Here is a 7,927-nt window from a genome sequence, read left to right on the forward strand (position 1 = left end):
TCTGACTCTGGGACTCCCTCTGAAAACCCTTCAAGGGTACCTCGTGACAAGAGGGTGCTGTTTAAGCTCTCAGACCCCACATGGTCTGGCCCCTCCAACCTCACAGTCCACTGCTTTTTTTTTAAGATTTTTTTTTTTTTTAATGTGGACCATTTTTAAAGTCTTTACTGAGTTTGTTACAGTATTTCTTCTGTTTTCTGTTTTGGTTTTTTTGGCCACGAGACGTGGAATTCTAGCTCCCCAACCAGGGATAGAACCCACAACCCCTGCATTGGAAGGTGAAGTCTTAACCACTGAACTGCTGGGGAAGTCCCTAGTCCACTCCATCTTGCTCTTATACTTTTTGCTCCTATGAAACTGAGCTACTCATTGCTCCCAGGACATGTCATGTGACCTCACTGCATTTCTCTCTGCTCGCAATGCTCTCCTCCACTTTCTCTCCAGGCAAGCGTCTCTTTCATCTACTGAGAAAGTCACTTGGATGTAGTAGCATCAAATCCTGCTTTCTTGCTTACTAGTTATGTAAATTTAGATCATTTTTAAAAACCCTCCTTGCCTGTTTCCTCTTCTGTAAAATGAGAATGATAACAGAGCGTACCTCACTGGGTTTTTCTAATCACTAAGGGAATTAATTGATGGAAGGCCCTAGCAGTGTGTCTGGAATGTGGTAAACACTTAATAAATGTTTGCTGGTTTTTAACTATTTAATCCTCAAATCATCTCTTCCCTCTTCAATGCCACTTTGGCACCTTGTTCAAACATCTGCCGTGCACTTAGTATTAGATGACTGGTCTACCTGTCTGTCCCTCAAACTGGACTTACTGGACTGGGGGTCTCTTTAAGAGCCAGTCTTTAAATGTGGGCTCAGTAAATGCTGGTTCTATTCAAGTGACTGAAGGAAATAAAGACAAACCTTAAGTAAGACGTTCAGAAGGGCTGCACCTCAAGGGAATGCTATGAACTTTTATTCTAGTTCGAGGCTCTGGGACAGTTGGTATTTCAAGGTGCCCAGTAGCCCTTCTGCCCTCGTGATCGATGCCCCATCTCCAGCTTGCGCACCACCACTGGCCGTCCTCAGCATTGTCTTGCCCAGGGGAGCCTAGACAGGGATCCTCCCTTCCATACTGATCGTGGACAGGCAACATTCCAGAGCCTGGTGCTGACATCCCGGCTCATCATCTATTGCTAAGTAGCACTAACAGGAGAGCTCAGATGAACCTGCTTAGGAAGCTGGAAGCAGGGCTGTTGGGGGTGGGGGTGGGGGTGGGGGGGTCCTTCCAGGCAGCACACAAACACTCCTGCAGCTTGATGTTACGGTAGCTCCAGGCTTGCCTGCCAGCCTCCCCAAAGACTTCCTTCAGTCATTCTCACTCCTGTGGTCCACTCCATCATTGAACATCAATCAGGTGCCTCCTACCTCAATGGTAAAGGTTGGAGTGTTTTCAGGTTTTCACACCCACAGGCAAATGTGAGCTGCCTCCCCCGGCCCTCTCTCCACCCCGCCTCATCCCTCTCTGATTTCTTCTATGATGCAGTACACATGAACCACTGCCTTCTGCAACCAAATCTGGACTTTCCATCCTCATTGCTGAATATCTATTAATACACTGACTTCTAAACATTTGGTGACCGTTCTTCCCATTGTAAGAGAAGCTAGCAAGGCTGTGGCCCAGCCACTCCCATCCATGCCAGCCCCTCTCTCAGAAGTTGTCCTGCTCAGGACATGCTGAATGGGCTGCCCAGGGCACCCAAACCCATCTTTGGGACACAAAGAACCCACCACTTTGGAAGCATCTGCAAACCCTATTTGTCCCCATCTGTCTGGTATTTCTAATTAAACATCAAAAACATCCTCCCTGGCCTGGCTGTCCATATGAAGGAGAGGAGCATACCCACAACAATCCAGGGGTGGGGAGGAAGTGAGCAGCTTGAGTTTGCCAAGTACTTTATGGATAGTAATGCAATAAAGAAATTGGAAAATGCACATATGTTTGTGTGCGCACGTGTCCAGCTTTATACAGAAGGAAGCAGATTTGGGGTAAGGAGAGATGACAGCTCAGTTAATAGCTGGGCTCATCAGAATGGCTGGGGATGGGAGCTACCTCCCATACTCTTCCTGGAGCTCCTTCTCTGGTTAACCTCTTCCCATGTTCCCCCTTTCTGACTCCTTTTTTTTAACTGTATGCTTTTATATATATATATATATTTTTTTTTTTTTTAAATTTGGCTGCACCATGACTTAGTTGCAGCATGTGGGATGTGGGATCTAGTTCCCTGACTGGGGATCAAACCCAGGTCCCCTGCATAGGGAGCGTGGAGTCTGAGCCACTGAACCAGCAGGGAAGTCCCTTCTTTTTCTTTCTGAGAGCCCTAATTCTTTCTCCCAAAACTTCACCCACAGCCCTGACTGCTCCCTGCCCACCTTACCGTCCACCTCAGCTTGCCTTGCCCCAGGAGCCACTTCTTTCCTTGGGCTTGATTCTCTCATCCACCACCACTAGCTCTAGGCCTCTTCTCTCTGTGCTCTCTTCCCGTCTCTCATCAATGCCTTAGTTTGCCATCTTCTTTCTGTGGTTTCCAGCGCTTCCCCACCGGCTTTAAGTTCCACCCACAGCAGAACTACCAGAGAAACGTTCCCTACCAAAGAAACCTCTCCTCACAGAGGTCTCTGTGAGGAAGGTAAAGCAAATCCCCCATTGTTCAGGGCAATTAGCTGCTGTGGATGGGAGCCATTGAATGGCTGCCCACTCGTGGGAGGCACTTGGCTACAAAAGGCCTATTCATGATAATACATTTTACAGACACCCCGGAGGCCTGTGAGAACCTCTGCCCAGACACCCTGCTCCACAGGAGAGAGAATCCCTGTCAGCTCGAAAGAAACAGTTTTCCTTCCCTCAGATGAACCATCAATTGGGAGCATCGCCTATGCAAATGAGCTTTCTAAAGCCTCTCTGCAGAAGAGACCTTCTTCTTCCATGAAGGCCAGAAGGTGTAACCTTTCGAAGAGTGTGTTCCAGCTTCCTCCTGTGCCTAATTACTGAGCTCCTTTCTTCCTAATCATCTTTATTTTAATGTAAGAATATGGTAAATGTCAGAATGTCATGAGATGAATGTATGATCTAATTTATTTTTGCAGGGAAAAAAAATGAGACCTGAAACATCTATTTAAGTCAGGTGTTCTGAAAATGATTAAATAAGAGGAATAAGAGGAGGACCTGAGTGTAAAATACAGCTCAAGAGGCCGGGTGCCACCGATTCAACCTGCTTATTACCCTGTACGATGTGAATAATTTATCACATTTTACCCTGCATTAAGCACTGTTGAGGATTAACCTGCGGTTTATTTGCAGACCACATTAACCCCTACCTGTCTCAACCCGCTGTTTTGGGTGGGAGAGAGTTGTGGGAACTCTCTCTGCTGCTCTAGTGTCCACGTTAGCGAGGGCTGGACAGCAGTAACTAGCCTGATTAACTAGCACTCTCCAGAGAATTCATCTGGGAATAGAAAGTACCCATGTCGCCTGCTTCTGGGGCATTTTTCTCCTCCTTTCAAGTCCTCCCACTTGGGCTGTCTCCCCCACCCGCTACCATCAAGTCCTTTCCATTTTACTTCTTATGTATCCTTTCATTTCTAAGCCATACACACTGGTCCAGGCCCTTGCTGCTCATGCTGGACTCAGAGTCCAGCCTCTCCCTCCTGACCCCCTTGGCTGGTCCCCACCCTCCCATTTATCCTGTAACTGACCAACATTCCTAAAACCCAATTTTCACCCAGCTTTTCTGGGCTTGGAAGCATTCAGTGAAGAGTCCTGCTCAAGGATGCAGACCTGCCTCCTTCACCCAGCACCCAAGGGTGTGGCACCGTCATTTCTCCAACCTCATTTCCTTCTTCTCCTTTCCAGATACCCACCCTTTCAACAAACCGACCCCTACATCTCTCTGAACAACCAGACTCTCTCCCACCTCCATCTTTGTTTTTTGTTTGTTTGTTTTGCCACATCACGCAACTTGTGGGTTATTAGTTCCCCTATGAGGGATCAAACCCAGGTCCCTGGCAGTGGAAGCTTGAAGTCCTAATCACTGGACCGCCAAGGTCTTCCCTCACACCTCCACTTTGACCTGCCTTCCTCCCCAGAAGCCATGCACCCCCTGCATCTAGCCAGCCCAAAATCCCTACTGGCTCACAAACTCATCACTCCTGGCTCCAGACTGCTCTGAGCTTGTTTCCAGCCAGCCTCAAACCAGTACCCCACTGAGCACCCCTGCAGTGGGAACTGTAGGCTCTGCCTGGAGGCACCCAGAAACTGCAATCAGCTTGGAAGCAAGATCTGAGGACCTGTCTCCAAGGTGTAGTGGGTATTCAACTGATTCTTTACAGATCAATGAAAATAGCAACTTTTCTTATGGGCTTGGATTCACACTTTACATACACACTTTACACTTTACAACATAATCACACTTTATGTTGATTACAACTTATGTAATCAACATAAGTTGATTTACAACAACTGTCCATGTTTTTAAAAATGTTATTTGTATTTAATGCTTTTTGGAGGACTGCCTAATGAAGAGGAAAAGAGCAAAATAAACCTCTCCAAGCCACTCTTTGACACTGTACCGCCCTTGAACTATTCAAGGAAGCATAAAAGGCCAATTCATAAGCAAATCTTTTGCATAGAAAAGCACAATTTACACAGCACACCTAGTAGGTGTCAGAATTATTCACAAAATGGGTGTGACCCCAACTTTTGGAACCATTTATTTGCCTCATTTTCTGCCACCTTATTTTGTTTTCCAGATGTCCCTCCAGGACAGGGAGGCAAGCTCACAAGGAATGCACAGCCTGTCTGCTCCTTTCTCATCCCCCAGTGAGCCTGCTCCAGGACTCTCAGGATCTGCCTCTGTATTCACTCTGCCGGCTCACCTGGCTCCACAGGACCACCCTCCCATCCACTTCCTTCACTCCCACTGGAGACAACCTCAGACCTTACCTAATACTTCAGGATCTCCACAACATTTTCTCTTTTTCCACTTTCCTACTGGGCCTCTTATCTCAGATCCCTTACAGAAGGAGATAAGCAATGAATGACTGGGAGAATGATGTCCCTTGCACGTCCTCGCCTGTGTAATAATATCAGTGTGGCCCATTACTGGCCCTTCACAGAGGTTGTTTCACATCAGCTCTGAGGCTCAGGCGCTAATGCGCCCCATCCAGGTTACAGAGCTATCGGTGTATCACCCCTTTCTCCAGGACTTCTAGGGCACCCTGGAGGATCCCGTGTTTCTGACTGAGCCAGGCTCAAAGCTGAAGTTTACACAACACACACCCAGAGTAAATGACCTTCATTGGTCCTAACCTACATACCTGCCTGAAGAACAGAACAGGGACAGGTTTGTGAGCCCAAACAGGATGGGTGGCAGCTTTCAAGCAGTTCCTCTCTGTGGTGAGTAGCTCAGCCTCTATGCCTGGAACGCACTGGAGAACTGCCGTCCAGTCCTCTCCTCGAGTAGAGGCCTCCTCAGCTTCCTCGTCACACGGGTTACTTCCCCGTTCACTCCCTGCCCAGATGCGGGTCCAGCTGCAGCCTCAGCCCACGGACGCAGCAGGCACCTGGGAAACAGCTGCCGGTGACCCAGATTGTCTTTGGTCAAGGCCGGCCCAGCCTGCAAGTAGCAACTTATAGAACCCAATTCCGAGAGTCCTAGGAGATCTTACCAGCTGGCCAGAGAGACAGAGGCATGTGGCCAGTGGCCCTAGGGCCACCCTTCTCCTAAGGTCTAGGAGACAGTCAGTCCCAGGACTGCAGCAACCAGACTGACCGAGGCACATATCATCTCCAGGGTGGTGATTCAATCTGTGCTTGGATAGGACCACTAGTTCACATGGGGCACCCTGGCTTCACTGCTCAGCAACTTAATTAAGCATCTGAACAATGAGAATCATACACAGACTAAGAACAATTATTCACCAGCAAGGAAGGAAACTGGAGGAATCCAGAAATCTTCATGAATTCTCTGCACTGGAAGAAAGGATTAAAATCTAAGAAAGGTAGAGGACTGCACTAGGAGGGAAAAAAAAAAGAGCCTCAAGTGTGGCAAGAGAAACTATAATTAAAATAGCAAATTGCAATTTCGGGGTGGGAGGAGGGGATAGATGAGCTTAAAGACCAAGGGACATCTAGTGAAGCATCTGACAGAAATGATTCCCAGGGATGTTCTGGGGAGAAAAATCCATCTGGAAACAGAGAAAAGGAAATGAAACAAGAATTTGCTGCATTATTTAAAGCTTCCCATGGTGGGGGTAGGGTAGGGGACATTCAGGAGACAGGAGGTTAACAGAGAAGAGAATGGAATTGCTCTACTAAAAAGGATTAAAAGAATCATAAGGGCTTTTTAAAATGACTCAAGCTAAAAAAAAGGGGGGGGGATGCAAATAATTGTAGGCTGTGAAATTAATGGTGGCCAAGATTCTTAGTTCATTCTTTAAATCTGCTTAACAGGAAAAATGAAGGAGAGACATTTGTATGCTTGGGGAGTGATGGAGTCCTTGAAAACGCAGTTCTATAGAGCACTGACAAGACCAAATGCACAGCAGACAATATGTGTTCTGGGATAAGACTGAGCTGGCAGGGAGCTCAGACTCTGTGGCAGGGGCAACCTGCTTACCTAAAAATACCTGGTGCCCCCTCCCTTGAACATTTGTCTTTCCAAATATCTGACTCCTTCATGAAAGTCTGCACATCATGTCCAGAAATTAGCAAGGTCTACAGACGTTCTTGTAACAAATCACATTGAAATTAGGAGGGGCCTGGGTTTGAATCTTAGTGCTGTTACTCTCCAGCTTTGTGACCTTGGGCCAGTTACTGAACCTCTCTGAGTTTCATCACCTTATAGGACTATGGTGAAGATTAAACGGCATTATATATGACAGAATAGCTGTTGTAATGTTGGGTCAGTGATAGGCTATCAGAGAAGCTTAATTAAATTTAAATCCTCCACCCTTTGTCAGTGTCTTTGGTCCGAAGGACCTTCTTCACTGAGTCCTGTCCTTGCAACACACTGCTTCCTAGGAGCTCCATTTTAGAGCTCATTAGGAAACACATTGGAGAAGGCAATGGCAACCCCCTCCAGTACTCTTGCCTGGAAAATCCCATGGATGGAGGAACCTGGTAGGCTATAGTCCATGGGGTTGCAAAGAGTTGGACAGGACTGAGCGACTTCACTTTCACTTTTCACTTTCATGCACTGGAGAAGGAAATGGCAACCCATTTTCCAGTATTCTTGCCTGGAGAATCCCAGGGACGGGAGCCTGGTGGGCTGCTGTCTATGGGGTTGCACAGAGTCGGACACGACTGAAGCGACTTAGCAGCAGCAGCAGCAGCAGGAAACACAGAGGCCTAGAATCCTGGGGGAGGTACAAGTCACCCCGAGCCCCAGTGGAGTCTTCACATTGTCTCTCATCTCGACGTTGACATGCCCAGTAGCCTGCCCCGTCGGTGCAGCAGACCTCTGCACATGGCCCCTCACACTCAAGCCCACCTCTGTGCTTTACCACACTGAGGCTGTCTTCAGCCCAGCCCTTCCCAGAGGCAGCCCCCCACCCCTGTGAGATGTCTGTACATCCTGAGGCTCAGACTCACCCTAAGGGAGCCCAGCAGGTGTGCTTGAGGCACTGGTCCTGCCTGTGCGGGGAGCTGGGGGGAGAAGGGCGGGGGAGAACAGGAGACAAACCAGCTTCTAAGCAGAAATGAGGAGACGTAGATCCTGGGGTAGCAGTGGGCTTGCTGAGACAGTCTGGGAAGGGAGTCAGCAGGACCTCGTGATGAACTAGTCCTGGGTCAGGAGGATAATGGAGAAGGGAATAGCAACCCACTCCAGTATGCCTGCCTGGAAAGCCCCATGGGCAGAGGAGCCTGGTGGGCCACAG

This window comes from Bos mutus, chromosome 1, assembly GCF_027580195.1.
Source record: "Bos mutus isolate GX-2022 chromosome 1, NWIPB_WYAK_1.1, whole genome shotgun sequence".
Taxonomy (NCBI): Eukaryota; Metazoa; Chordata; class Mammalia; order Artiodactyla; family Bovidae; genus Bos; species Bos mutus.